The sequence below is a fragment of the Sciurus vulgaris genome, assembly GCF_902686455.1.
Source record: "Sciurus vulgaris genome assembly, chromosome: 2".
Lineage (NCBI taxonomy): Eukaryota > Metazoa > Chordata > Mammalia > Rodentia > Sciuridae > Sciurus > Sciurus vulgaris.
Window position 1 is genome coordinate 50,469,385 of NC_136462.1, and position 16,069 is coordinate 50,485,453.

Below are 16,069 nucleotides of genomic sequence, written 5' to 3' on the forward strand. Positions count from 1 at the left end.
CCTTTCATATAGTGGAAGAGCAACACGGATACTCGAAGGAATACTGGTTAGCAGTGAAAAGGAGAGAACTACAGTTAGAACATCCATTTGCATGAGACTCACATGTAAAGTTGAGTAAAAATTCAAACCATAGAAAAACCTGGTTCCACTTATTTAAAGCTTATAAGTAGGCAAGATTAAATAAGTAAAAGGAGGGAAATAAGTAAAGAGCTGAGATTATGGTTTTCTGGGAAAGAAAATAAAAGGATGGAATCAGGACAAGGAATAGAGGAGTCTGAGTAGTACTTAAAAAAGAGGGGAAGTTCGTGTGTTTGTTTTATTGATAGTTTTTTTTTTTTTTTGGTAAAGAATTTAATGATGAATTAATTTATTTTAAAAATTTTAATTATTTATTTTTTAAATTTTTTACAGACTGCTTTTTAATTCACTGTACACAAATGGGGTACATCTGTGTGTATATCATGAATTCTGCTGATGTGATATGTTACACACGCAAGAAAAAACTCTAGGCCTGTGTCTGTCCATTCATATATACAAAGCCTAGCTTCTCACAGGAGAAGTCATCTTCCAGGTATTCTTTGTGTTGTAAGTGGTTAATACATAGGTGAATGGCTAGATTTCTAGAGTAATATTCAAAGAAACATCCCAGGGAGTCATTTCTTTTAGTTCAGGGGTAAAATGGAAAGTTATGCAAATTTTTTGTACTGCATGAAGGTTGGAGAATAAAGAGAAAACTCAAGGTAAATCACATACTGCTATAAAATTTTTCAAGTCACCTTGGAAAAATACAACTTGCCAAGTTACACCAAAAGCAAAACTAACATTTTTGAGTTACACCAGTTTTACATGTATCTTGAGTTAACAATACCTCTTATTCACCTTAAGGTTCATGCCAAATGATAACCAAAACTGAAACCTTGGCTAGTACTATTTTTAAGAGCAGGAAAAATGCTTTTTTTTTTTTTTTGATTGTAAACCATGAATACCCAGGAAATGCCAGTTTCTTGGGAGTAGACCAGGCTCCAACTAGGTACTATAATACTGGTCCTAGTTTCTGCAGCTCAGCAGCTAAAAGCATTTAAAATAAGGTGGTGTGTCACCAGGTGAAGGAAGACAGTCAGAAAGGCAGGAAGTGTGTTCTCATTTCCACCCTCTGCAGCCGGCTACAACCCACGTAGTACTGCTGACCGAATCACTGCTCATTCTGATCTCTTGGCTTCTTTTCCTCTCCACAGACTGAGTATCTGGCCTCTGACTTGATTCGCTCTGTTCTTTCTACAGCTGTTAGGAGTTTAATAAATAATCTGATTGAACTAAGATGCCTTACTGCCAGGATATCCTGTATCTAGTTAACTAAGGCTGGAGGAAAGGGTGATTAGGCAATCTGGATGCTTGTTATTTTTAAAAGGAAAGAAAAAGACAAAAAAGTCGAAGTAACCTCGGACCCTTTATCCTTTCGAGTAAACCAAAACAATATGGAACTACCTCCTATCAACAAATATAATTTATTTCCAAATGTCATATTTTTCCTTCCTATTGCTAGAAAGTTCCACTTTGTGCTCAAGACCTGGGAATACAGGTGCAGCACAATCAATAAGATAGACAGCTTGACATTTCCTTTTACTCAATGAAAAAAGGGAAATTAGTCACTGTTCTTAAATGATTTTTGCCAAGAAAAGCTTTTCATGTAATTTTTTAAAAAAATCACATTATTGAATTATCATACAATGCCATGAGGTATAACTCTTTTAGCATATTTACAGTTATTCATTATTACTATTCCTAAATTCTGAACATTTTGACACCAAATTCCAATTATCAGTCAATTCCCCTTTTCTTCTCCCTACCACCAGCTCCTGAAACCACTCATCTACTTTCTATCTCTGTGATTTTACCTCTTATGGACATTTCAATAAATGGACCCACACAATGCATAGCCTGTTGTATCTTTTTTTAAAATTTTTTTCACTTTGCATAATATTCACAGGGTTCAAGTTGTTGTGGGAAGTATCAGTACTTCATTCCTCTTTATGGCTGAAAAATCCATCTTACGGATCTATCACAATTTTGTTAAGCCATTCATCAGTTGGTGGATTTGTGGGTTGTTTCCTTCAGTTTGCTTATTTCGAAACAAAAGCAAGTCTAGGAAGCAGAAGGAACTGGACTTCAGCCCTGAACTCGAACTAAAGCAGGGATTAGTAAACACAATTACTGCTGGATTTGCAGGTGTGCCTGATTCTTGTAAATTACGCTGCTCCTGGAAGATGTTAATGGAGATGCTCTGGTTGCATGAAACTGTGAAAATTTTTTGTTATACTATTAATAAGGAAAGAAGAAGAGAAAATGAAATTAAAACATACTTGAGTAATGTCCATGAATATGTGAGTAAACTCAACTGTAACAGAATACTACCCAGCGATAAAAGAAATAAACTGTTGATGCATAAGACATGGATATATCTCCATGTAATTATGCTGGAGAGGGAGAGATTATCATGGGGTATGAGGAAACTGTTGGTGACACATTTATTACCAAGACCGTGGTGAGTTACACAGGTGTATGCAGTCAAAATTCATTAAATCATATGCTTTAAGTGTGTGTCATTTATTGTATATCAATCATACTCCAATAAAGAATTATTATTATTATTAATATTTTGCAGTACCGTGGATTGAACCTAGGAGTGCTCTACCACTGAGCTACACCCCCAGTTCTTTTTATTTTTTGAGACAAAGTCTAAGTTGCCAAGGGTGGATCCTCCTGCCTCAGTCTCCAAAATTGCTGGAATTAAAAGCAGGTAGCACCTTGTCTGGAAAGAAGTAACTTTTTAAAAAATAAAACAAACATTGTTACCCTATGTACATGTATGATTAAACAAATGGTATGACTCTACAACCATAGAAATGAAAAGTTGTACCCCATTTGTGTACAATGAATCAAAATTGACCAGTCTGTAAAAATAAAAAAGTAAGTATATCCACTCATCAAATTGTATACATTAAATATGCATAGTTTGTGTGTGTGTGTCTATCAACTGTGCTCTAATCAAACTGTTTAAGAATAGGCATATAGAATTCCCCTCCCCAAATGACTACTGCATGGAACATGCTGCCTGCGTTTTTGCACATTTCAATTAATTTTGTACCAAGTATTTTGTATCCTTATTTTACACATAAGGAAAGGAGAGGTAGAGAGGTCAGTAATTTTCCAAAGTGACCACAGTCAGTATTAAGCTGAGGTCTCTAGTTCTTTACCCAAAGTACATGCTTATATCTCTCTACCATACTGCCTCTCCCTGTTCCTGTCACAGGCCCAACTATCCCCAGCATTTCCCAAGTCACAGAATCTTCTGGTTCACAGAAGAGGTTTCTATTTCAGTGTGGTACTCCACATTTGACTACCATTTTATATTGCCACAAATATTTTTTCTAATTATGAGATTCATCTGATTCAGATGATTTATTCATTTTTAGTGGATCAGAGTGGGTAATCTAGATTATCGGTTGAGGGAAGTAATCTTGGTCCCTGGGTTACAGGAATGAAAATAATTCATCTGAGACAAAATGCAAACCTGGCCATTCAACCAACTAGCTGGGTGCTGAACTTCTTTGGGATAATAGTTCTTTCCTTGGATATGGGAGGCCCAAGAATGTGGGCTATCTAAAATGGCTCCATGGTGCCTGGCTACTTTTTACAGCAAACTTGGACTGTAGGTTGAAGTTGCCATCCACTCTAAACAGGGCAAGCAAGAGGGTGGTTTTCCTCCTCTGTGCACTTCCTCCAGATTATCTCTCACCAGTTGAACTATGTCCAAATGCTACCACTGTATTTGGGTCCATTTGAACATGGGCTATGACCCCGATTAAGTAAAACTAATGAAAATGAAAATGAGACAGTTGGTTCAAACAAATTTTTGGTAAGGGAGTGCTGCACTTTTTTTCATGAAAGACTTTCATAATAAAGATTAAATGCACTGGAAATGTTCCATTTGCCACTTCAATTCCATTATCCACCCTGTTCCACCTGGCTCAGAGTCCCCAGGAGACCAAACTGTATGGACTCAGCAGCAGACTTGCTTGTTCCTTGTCTTCCAGTTGGGTTTGGTCATGAGCAGATCAGGAGAGACAATCAATTCAGGCTATTTGCTTCCGGGGACCCCTGACTACAAGTTGTCATAATCTAGCTATTTCCCTTTGCTGGAGGCCACAGTTCCATTAGGAGGCTTTTCCTTTCTTCCCTCATTGTATCAGGTCAAACAGCCCTGGAGAACTCCTCTCTCCATTGCAATTCCCTACACTCTGCCCATGTTTTTGTAAATATTCTCTTTATTAAGTTCTGCTGAAATAAACCAATTTGAAGATGCCAATAATTTTCAGTACCACTGATACTTTCTGAGAGAGAACCCAGAGTATGCCTGGTTCAGAATATGAATTTATTCTTAGTCCTGTTTATATGAAAGCATTGACGTTAGTGGTGTCCGTCCCAGGCAAAGACGAAAGTCTACTAAGGCTCAGAATCATGCCAACCTGCAGTGGTGATTGTGAAGGGGAAGGCAGTGCCTTATGAGAATGGTCACAGTGATGGATACCTTGCACAGATTTTTAAATGTAAGAAAAGGAAAACATCTTTAGGTTGAAAGATCAGGTTTCTTCATGCTTATAAATCATATTTCCATAGTGCTTTACACCTTTTTTGCATATGGTATTCTTAGATTGAGGTTTTAAATCACTTTTGGGGGGGTTCTAATTATCAAATATAAAGAAAATGATGTTTGCTACAATAAAAACTGCCTAAATGGCAAGTCTAAGATTCAGAGAGGTACCATCTATTTTCTTTCATGGAAAGGTATTATTATATACAGGGAGAAATGCTATAAAAGTGAAGTGATGTTTCTTGTGTCATGAATAAGTCATAATGTCAAATAGATTTTGATTACTTAGAGCTTATATCAAAGCTATATCTTTAGATCCTATTTAAATCCAAAACAACTAAATTCCCTTCCCCAGAATAATCTCAACTATATCATTCCCAAATGACGTACAACTAGAATAGCTACTTTGTTTTGTTTTCTTTGATGATTTTCTTTGACACAGTCAAATCGTCATTTAGTATGAATCTGTAAAGCACTGTTTAAGTGAAAAAGCTAAATGATGACATATGATATGATCCTTTATTTATCTATTTGTGTGTGCAAGCACACAGGTGTATCACAGAACAGGGCAAGAGAAGGAAAAGAGAAACCCATTCAATTACCCTGAATCAGCAAAGTAAGATCTATCTTTGTATTCATTATGGTTATCTACTAGAACTTAGGAGCATCTGAAAGTAGGTCTGAAAAGAAAATCTGGGGAACTCTGGCAGCTTCCATTTAATTCTGCATGAGACCAGATGGCTCTCACAAAGCTCTTGCTTCTTATTTTCCAAATGAGTGGTAATTTCATTCTTTCAACTTTTCCTAACTCAATGTAACATATCAATGAATAATACCATCTTACATCTGTGTCACATTGTACACTTTACAAAGTGCTTTCCTATTCATCATCTCAACTGATGCTTACGATAGTTCAGATATAGTCAGGGAAAATATTATAACCCTTGTTTACAGATGATAAAACTAAGACCTGAAGGTTATTATTAGTCAGGACTCTTAGTAACAATTTGAATTAGCTTAGGCAAAAGATGGAAATGGACTGGCTCCCAGTGACTGCATTTATGGACTCTAATTGTTTCTAGGCATGCTTGAGTTCTCTCACTCTCTCTCCTTTTCTCTCTCTCTGCCCTTCCCCTCTATGCATTGGATTCGTCCCTGCAGTAGGCTGAAACATGACCTCGTATGATTCCTACTGCCTTGAGAAAAGATGGGACCTCTCCTCCCTCACCTTGAGTTGGACAATCCAGAGGAAGAACCCACTGACCCTGGACAATCACATGCCCACATTCTGAGCCAACCACTGTGGTCTGGGGATGAAATATGATGGCTTCTTCAGCTTGGGTCAAGTCCCACCCCATGCCCAGTATTACCTAAACAAACAAAGGGAACAGAACAGCACAAAGAAACTGTGAGGAAACAGTCAGACACCCTAATTTGTGTGCTGCCTTCCATAACTTGCTCAAGGGCAGCATCAGGACAGCATAACCAGATCTTGAGGCTGTACCTGTCTCCTCACAGTCTGTCACTGCAGGAGCCATAGAGATGCTACTGAGCTTCTCTCATCCTCAATTATTAAGGTGATCTGGTTGAGGCCTAAAGCTTTGAAAAAACTTGGCTTCCAGTTCTGATCCTTTCACTCGTCAGCTGGGTGACCATGGGCAAGTTACTTAACCTCTGGAAACCATAGCTTCCTTTTTTTGTAAAATAAACAGTTCCGGCATCACAGGGTCATCAGAAGGGTACAGGGAGATAATGCACTCCAGAGGACTTGAAAATCTTAAAAGAACTACTGAGGGTTGTTCCTTGTTTCATACACAAATGTTACGGTAGCTGAAATCACACGTTAACGGTAGTTCTAGATTCCACCACCCCTCTCGATTGGCTTTCCTTTGGTTCTGACATTTCTACTCTTTCAGTTTTAAAAGGCACAGTTCAAAGAGAAACCTCAACAGTGTTTTGAAATTAAAAGACTTAGCTCAGAGGAGAAGCTCATGAACAGATGGTTCAATGACACTTAACGTACTCACCTTTTCAACGCAGATTAACCAGGAGATGGAAAATTTCTGGAATGCATACAAGAAACTATTAACAGTGTTTATCTTCAGGGAGCAAGACTGCAGGTGGTGTGGGGGGTAGACTTTCACTTTTCATTTATGCCTTGCTTTACTACCTAAATTTTAAAAATCTTTCACTTATATTCCTTTCACAATAAAAAGTAATTAGAATGAATTATTGGTTATTGCAGAAAAGGAACACAGCATAAACCTAGCGCAGTAGTTTGAGCACTAAAAGCTTCCATATGGTATTGGTTATCAATCAAACTACATACTTCTAGCTACCACCTATCCTGTAAAGTAAAATCAGCTTCACTAGAATGAAACCTAGTTTTCTTCTCTGTGAATGTACATTTTTTCAAGAATCATACTGCTCATTTCCACTTACTGAAGATATGGTTTTAAACTCTTACACATTCACATATCAAAACTGAAAGCGCCAGCTTAATTCTCAATTACAAGACCCAGTGCATGTGGCTCCTCTCAACGACAGTACTGTCCTTGTGTGCATACTTCTTTTTTACCATAAGAATATGCTGGGCTTCCCAAAACTGTACCATTTTACAGTAGGGGAAAAGACTGTACAATATTTTTTAAGAAAATAAAGGCAGCATATGCCAAAGCTAAAGAAGATTTAAATAGTATTTTTTTAAATGGTGCAATAGCTATGAACTTTGCATACTGTACACTGGTTAAGTGCTGTACTGGTTGCCTAGTTGTATCTCTGTAGAAAGGTTACAGGAGTTGTTTCCAAATCCAAAAGAAATTTTAAAGCCTAAAAGTTTCATAATTTAAATAAGGACTGTTTGGGAACCCCTATGCAGTCGTCCCTTAAAACATGTTCCTATCAGGTGATGGCACTTGGGATGTCTAAGGAAATATTTTAATCAAAAACATTTTTATATATGAGATTTGTTACTTTGCTTTTATTTCATTAAGGTTACCACATATGGATTTGCCATTTTATCATGTCCAATTATAGGCTGCTTCTACAAGCTATTAAATACTTTCTAACCTAGCTTATAAAATTCCTATCCCATGACAGATAGAAAGGAATTCAGTGATTTAAGTTGCTAAACTTAAACAAACAAACAAACAAACAAACAAAAACCTTTTTGTTGTGATCAGCTTTGCAAAGGATAGGCCAGTCTATAAAAAACTACATATCTTAAGAAAACACAACTAGCTTCTTAACTCTTGGAGATGTTCCTCTTCTACCCCCTTGACAGTTTCCTTATTGCTCTGTCTTGCAGACACTCACGTCCAAGTATCTTCTCCCAGCAACGGAAAAGAGTAGAACAATAATTTAGTTCTAGAAATTTAACATAAGTATGTGAAAAGGATATAGTGTTCATCTAGAATTTGAAGGAAGGGGGAAGCAACTTTTCTTTTTTGTCTCTCTTTTTTTTTCCCAAGTTGATCAGTGTTTCGCTTGTTTTTAATTGAGGCAAAAATTGGCATAACAAAATTAACCATTTTAAAGTGTAAAATTCAATGGTATTTGGTATGTTCACAACATTGTTCAAGTGTCACCTCTATCTAATTCCAAGACATTTCCATCACCCATACAAAGAAATCTATACCCAGAAACATAGACTTTTTGATATTTATTTACATTTCTTCTCTAATTTCTTTTTGGAAAAGAATAAAAGAATCTGGGTTTAAATTATAGCATAAAGATTCAATCTGCTTTAATCTCAAGAAACCCCAAATGAGATAAAGGAGGAAATTAAAAGAATTTACATGTTTTGCAGACATGTAGGCCAATGGTACAGAATAGAAGACACAGAAATATACCCACATAAATACAGTTATCTCACACTAGACGAAGGTGCCGTAAGCATACACTGGAGAAAGATAGCCTCTTCAACAAATGGTGCTTTGAAAACTGGAAATCCATATGTAGTAAAATGAAATTAAACCCCTATCTCTCACCCTGCACAAAACTCAACTCAAAGTTAATCAAGAACTTACACATTAGACCAAAGACACTGCACCTACTAGAAGAAAATGTAGGCTCAATTCTCCATCATGTTTGCTTAGGAACTGAATTCCTCAACAAGACTACTAAGGCACAAGAAGTAAAATGAAGAATCAATAAATAGGATGGTATCAGACTAAAAAGCTACTTAACGGCGAAGAAAATGATCAAGAACACGAAGAGAGCCTAGAGAATGGGAGAAAATCTTTGCCACTGGCACTTTAGATAAAGCATTAATCTCCAGGATGTATAAAGAACTCAGCAAACTTAACACCAAAAAACCCCAAATAACCCAATCAATAAATGGGCAAAGAAACTGAACAGACACTTCAAAAAGAAATATGATTGGTCAACAAAAATATGAAAAAAGTTCAACATCTCTAGCAATTAGAGAAATGCAAATTAAAATTACAATTAGATTTCATCATACTCCAGTCAGAATGGTAATTGTCAAGAATGCAAGTATAAGGATGTAGGGAAAAAGGTATACTAATACATTGCTGGTGGGACTGCAGATTGGTGCAACCACTCTGGAAAGCAGTATGGAGATTCCTCAGAAAATTTGGAATGGAACCACCATTTGACCTAGTTATCCCACTCCTCAGCATATACCCAAAGGACTGAAGATCAGCATACCATAGTGGCACAACCACATCAATGTTTATAGCAGCAGCTCAACTCACGATAGCTAAGCTATGGAGCCAGCCAAGGTGCCCTTCAACAGAAGAATGGATAAAGAAAAAAAAGGTACACATACAGAATGGAATATTTGCCATAAAGAAGAATAAAATATGGCACTTGCCAGTAAATGGATGGACCCGGAGACTATTGTGCTAAGGTAAAGAAGTCAATCCCCCAAAACCAAAGGCTGAATGTTCTCTCTAATATGTGGGTCCTAACACACAATAAGGAGGGGGAGAGAATAGAAGTTCATTTTATTAGACAAAGGGAAATGAAGGGAAAGGAGGGGGCATGAGAATAGGAGAGATAGTAGAATGAATCAGACATAACTTTCCTATGTTCATATGTGAATACACTACTAGTGTAACTCCATATCATGTACAACCACAAGAATGGGAAGTTATACTCCATGTATGTATAGTATGCCAAAATGCATTCTACTATCATGTATAACTATAAAGAACAAATTAAAAATAAAAATAAATAATTCACAATTCTGTTCAGATCTACTTCTTATCTGAACCCACATCTTACCTCAATGACTGATAGTGTTAAATCTTTTTTTGCAAGGGGCAGGGAGTGAGGGAAGAATTGAAAGAGAATTCCTTGGATCTACCAACTAGGAAAGCTTGGAAGATAGAAAAAGATTAACATATTTTTTTTTAAAAGGACTTCCAACTCCTAAAAGTCAATGCCTATTCTACAGAAGCCAATGTATTTCTCTTTCAAGTACAATGAAGAGTTAGTTTTCTTTGTTTAGTCCCAAAGATTTAGAGAATACAAACCTCCAAATAAGAGCCATAGAAATGCAACAGATGAGGCCATAGGAGTTCTGTGCTACTGGGGCAAATATGGGTTTTGTAACTGCCACACAAGTGAACATGCTGAAAAAGGTTCAGGGGGAACCTGTGGTCACCTAGGAACAGAGTTATTAAAGCTTCCTTCATTGGAGGCAACACACAGCAGAGTGCTGTAACACTGGAGAACTGAAAGTCTAGATTGCTTAATTGATGCTTGCAATTTCACAAATATCACTGGTTTTTCTTAGTTATGAATTTTTGCGGGTTTGTTTATTTTAAGTTGGTTTGGAACAACATACACCGTTATCCCTCAGTATCCATGGAAGACTATTTCCAAGACTTCCATGAATACTAAATTCTGTAGAGGCTTAAATCCCTTATTTGAGATGGCATAGTATTTACATATAACCTAGTGGACTTCTTCCTACTTACTTTATCTCCAGATGACTTATTATACCTAATACAATGTAAGTGCTATGTTAATGACTGTTATACTGTATTGTATAGGGGATAATGATATGTATAGTACAGAGTATTTCAAACCATGGTTAGTTGAATCCATGGATACAGAACCCATGAATACAGTTAGAACCCACTAACTACATGTGGATACAGAGTTTTCCAAAGGAGTTGAACTCACTATCAGTTTGAACCCAAACTTTGGGGGTTGTTTCATTATTTAGTTTGATGAAAATTTATATTTTAACAATTCATCAGTGTGACTGTTACTTTCAATTGGAGCCATTTTGTTAAACATCTAGGGTGACCAAATATCCGGAAATGCCTGAGATTCCCTCAGTTTCAGTACTGAAAATCCCATGTCCCAGAAAACCCCTCAGTCTTGGGCAAACCAGGACAGTGTGTTGCCCTCCTGCTAGCCCTAGGTCTGGACTTCTGATCTGTGTTGCTGGAGTGTCTAAAAGTGGATAGGAAGAGAAGAAGCTGCAAAAATAGTTGAAAAACTGAAAATCTCCACCAAAAAATTTCCAGCCAAGTTTCATTCTGAAAATGGTTTTCAAAAACAAGACTAAATAAAAAAAAAAATCCAGTGATCTATTTTACTCACCAGGCAAGAAATGGTTTCTGACCTTGTAAGGATGACCCACCTAATGTATGGAGAAAATAAATCATACCTGGAAACTGGCTATCATAAATGCTTCTAGTGTGAGGTTCTGAAATATTATATTATCCCCCACCCCATTTTCCACATTTAGAGTCTAATAAATAATGCATAATGACAGGCAGCCATAACAGCATAAAATAAAAACCTCAAATTTCTTTGGTCCTATTCAAAGACTTTGGATTCTGTGTGGAGAAGACAAACTCTAGAGTTGGAGAAATGCCCAAAGCAGCAAACTCCAGAGGCCACACCTTTAGTACCAGAAAGTCTGGCCAAGAAAGGGGCTATTGGACTTCAACCTGTCTACCTACTCCATTGCCAAATACTCTAAGAAAACCAACAGGCTTTGGTACCAGAACCTATAAAACAGGAATTGCAGCATTGAGATAAGAACTTGCTTTATTATTTTGGGAATCCTAAATCTTCTCAATCTTGTGTGATTAAATGTTACATGATCCTATCTCTACTATGTGAAGCATTTCTGCCTTTCTGAACCATTAATCTCTTTATAGTAGGCAGAATAATAGCCCCAAGTGTGTTCATATCCTAATCCCTGGAACCTGTAAATAGGTAATCTTACCTGGATAAAGGAACTTTGAAGGTATGATTAAATTAAGGATCTTAAGATGAAGAGTTTATCCTGGTTTATCTAGTTGTGCCCAATCTTATCACATGGGTCCTTACATCAGACAACCTTATCTGACTGAGTTCAGAGTCAGAAGATGTGACTACAGTACAAAGACACCAGAAATGCAATGTTGCTGGCTTAGAAAATGGAGGAAGGGGCCTCTAGAAACCATAAAAGACAAGACAATGGCTTCTGCTTTTGTGCCTTCTTAAAGAAATGCAGTCCTCTTGATACTTTGTTTTTAGTTCAGTGAGACCCCTATAGAATCTCACCCACAAAACTGTAAAATAAATTTGTATTGTGTTAAGCCACTAAGTTGATGAAAATTTGTTACAGCAGCCATAGAACACTAATACATCTCTCATCACTTCTGCTGTGCAATTTGCAGGATGCCTTAGTAGTATTTTGCTTCAAACCTCAATATTTGACCATTTCTTACCTAGTGTTTAATTTGTTCCTCTGTATAGACTTTAAAAAACAGATATAGTACTAGACCAAATATACTCCAAATCCCTCTGACCATACAAAACAATACTTCCTTTTACTTGTCTACTTTGTTTAATTTCTGTCTTCAGCTTGTTAGCACAGAGACTACTTACATAAGGAGCCTCTGAGCCTAACTGAAACCAATAATTTTGTATGAAGAAAAAATGCTTTTAGATGAGAGCGTAAAATGACAAATAACCTCCTTAAAGTTGTGTGCTAAGATACGGCAGTTCTCAACATCTCCCTACGGCATGCTGGATGTCTCAGTGACTGCAAGATGCCACTGGCCTTTTATGAGCTGAGGACGAGTTTATCAATAAAGTATCCTCCCATTAAACATATTGATAATTCCTACTGAGAAACTACTTGATTGACTTGAAAATTTTCAGTATACTGATTAGCATGAATGAAAATTAACACAAACACCAAATAACATCAGATCCTTTTAAAACAGTGTTAATTATTAGTGATTTGGTAGAATTTAGGGGTGTCTTGGCCCTCACCTAAAAGATGTTAAGTATAGCTATACAGTCTTAAAAGACTAGATGCACACACAGCTTACTTCTAATAAGCTCTAGACCAGAGATTCTCAACCCTGGCTACATTTTGAAATTATCCAAGGAACTTTTAGAAACTACCACACTGGTCTGGGTAGGGGGTGAGCATCAGTGCTTTTTAATGCTTCCCTGGATAATCTGGCATGCAGCTCTGCTCTGCCCAGGAGGGAGCAGTCTATGGGACATACCCACATGGATGAGGCTACTCCTCAGATCTGAATGCCATCTTCTCTTCCTGTATTTGTAACACCACTATAATTCCTCAACTGATCTTCCACAAGACAAATCTGGGAGTGATTCATGATGTTTTCCTCTTCTTTACTTCTCACTGTATTCAGCAATTCCATCAGTTCTCCCAAATCCAGTCCATTTCCAGACCAAACCCCCACTGGTTTCCCTGATGCCTAAGGAATTATCCTTTCAAAGAAAAAATTCTGAGCATGTTCCCTTTCCTGGCTTCCCACCCAGCTGAGAGAGTCTGGACCCGGGAGTACAGCATATGGGGGATCCATCCCATGTTTCCTTGGCCTGCTTCTCCAGTCATAGTCACTCTAAATTCTAGAAGGTTCTCAGAGTGCCCCCATGGCCTTTGGGGCCTCTCTCTACTTTCACTTGTGATCTTTTGTTCCCAGAATGCCTTCTCCCTCCTCTGCCTGATGGCACTTCGTGCCACTGCTCAAGTGCCCCTCTGCCAGGCGCTTTTCCCCACCTTGCTACCAGGCTGGCCCTCTCCTGCATGTGTGTTCTCTGCTCAGGGTTTAACCACAAAGGCCTCCTTCTGGGCCCAGGTTTCCTCTCAGAGACTAAGCAACTGAGCTAGGCCTGTGGGTTTTTCATCTTCATCTTCCCAGCATCTGGCATTCATTCTTTTGTTCATTCATTCAAGAGTTTTATTAAATATATAACAAGTGCCAGATATGCTGGCTTCATTCTGGAGGCAAAATTGTTGACAAGTTAGAAACCATGCCTGCTCTCTCAGAGTTTTTCTTAAAAGTGAGGTGGACAGCTGGATGAACATTCGTGATACAAAAGAAAGGTACGTTTAGAGGACTGGGAAAAGTTTAGTTTTGTGTGGTTTTTACCTTCCCAGTGTATTAAAAAATGAAGAAGGGGGCTGGTGGTGTTGCTCAGTGGTAGAGCACTTGCCTAGCATGCATGAGGCCCTGGGTTCCATCTCTAGCAAAAAAGAACAAAGAAAAAAAAAAGAAAAGAAAAGAAAATTAAAAAACTGTCAAAAACAGGTTCCAAAAAATTGTGGCCTATTCTAAAATGTCTACCTTAACAATAAGTTATATGATGTATGTTGTCTTTTCATCTTGTCAGTATGTGACAGATAACTTCAATGGAGATGTCAAAAGTCCAAATTTGACAACCTTGTAAGTGTGAGAAAAGGAAAACTGACCCTCCATTCTAAGGAAGGTCTGATACCTAATAAACAATAAATTAATATTTGTTGAATGAATCAGTGAATGACTAGTTCCAGTAAACTAAGCCATAAGTAGGTTTATTTTTTATTAGCATTTTCTGTAGCCATTAGACAGTGTAAATAAAACTTAGAAATCCAACAAATTCAAGCTGCCATACAGTTCAATAGGTAAAGAAGAGAAGTGGATAGGAGTATAAATGAAACAACACTGGCCCTGAGTTGACAGCAGGTGACATTGGGTGATGAGGATATCAAAGTTTATTATGGTATGAGCTCTGCTTTGGTGTATGCTTGAAATTCTTCATAATAAAATTAACTTTTAAAATGGAGGTAAAATCAAATTAATTGACTAAAGGAAAGTATGTGCCTTCATGGGAGCTGATGAATACATTTTCACTTGCTCAGGATTATGGAGACATTTTGAGTCTACAACTAGATATAAATGGCTTAGCTAAGAAAGCTTCTTCCAGAAGAAACCCCACCAGCATGAGATTGACCTTCTGTTATTACTGTTATTGCTGCAGGAAAAGCCTTCCGAATGTCTACAACCCATCTGCTAAGAGCAGGGTTTACCTTCTCTGATCTAATCTCCCGTGAGCTTCTGTCTTGCACAGGGTAAGTCCCCAGTGTCTGCAAACCATTAATCATGTTTGGTACCATAAGCATATTCCCTGAAGGCAGCAACTTCAAAGGTTTTCCAGCTTAGATTTTTAGAAGATAATGGGAAACTCTGGGTGAAAATCCAATTTTATCTATCACTAAAGAGAAACACCATTTGTTTTTCCTTTGAATCCCGTAGTCATGTCAATATTGTTAAGAGTACATGAATGTTTCTTTTCCATAAAACACAACATGCTTAAACACTTTTGTCTATAGACATACTTAAGATTTTCTCCCTCTTACAGTTCTGGTAAAATTCAAGATGATCCTAGAAAAAAATGTTTCAGAACTCTTACCTCTTCAGTTTTCAAAGCCGGAGGCTCACTGGCAGATCTGGCTGTTGAAAAAACGGAGGAAAATGTATTTTTTAAGAAAATGAAAATAACATGATTTACTTCAATACATCCCCCATTACTTCCCTTTTCTGTGCATATATGAATATGTCACAACAAACTCCACTATTATGTATAGTTATAATGTACAAATGAAAACATGAAAAAAGGAAATTATTAATTTATGCTAATAAATTCTAAAAAGAAAATGAGGAATAGTGTACCATATAAGAGTTGAAAGAGCAAATGAACGTTTCCATAACCAGGATTAATGTTTATGGCAGTGTTGCTGAAAGGGCAGGGAGTCTCACAGGTTTACATTTCAGGGCCTAAAAGTATTTTGTAAACTCTTCCCTTTAAGAAAGATACATAGTATGTGAAATAAGAATCTCTTTCTTTGTGAACTTCACTAGCTTGCCTGAAAGCATGAAAACACAAAGTTCATTTAGGAACCTAAAAGAAACAGAGCTCTTGGTGACAGAGGCTGTACACCTTGGGATGGATAAGAACAAGCTTTGCTCCTGACCTAACCTGTATGCTCCAAGGCAGCAGAGGGGGCACATTCCTAATCCAGTGTTAGGGGCAGAGTTTGAGGCCATACAGTTCGTGTACATCTGGCTCTTTAAGAGGGTAGTTTGAGACAAATCAGTGGTTATGGAAGTGTCTTTAGCATCCAAAGCTTCTTCAAGCTGC

General features: G+C 37.4%; 1 protein-coding gene across 2 annotated transcripts in view; it reads right to left on the minus strand.

The window, feature by feature from the left end:
* Nucleotides 1-16,069, minus strand: part of GNG2 (G protein subunit gamma 2) — a 107,278-nt gene that overhangs the window by 75,375 nt on the left and 15,834 nt on the right. Inside the window, exon 2 of one of the 2 annotated variants that reach the window (XM_079121614.1) lies at nucleotides 15,341-15,381. The exons of the other annotated variant lie outside the window; for it this stretch is intronic. The gene's annotated coding sequence lies outside the window, so the exon portion shown is untranslated. The remainder of the gene's footprint in view (nucleotides 1-15,340; nucleotides 15,382-16,069) is intronic. 2 annotated transcript variants of the gene reach the window in all.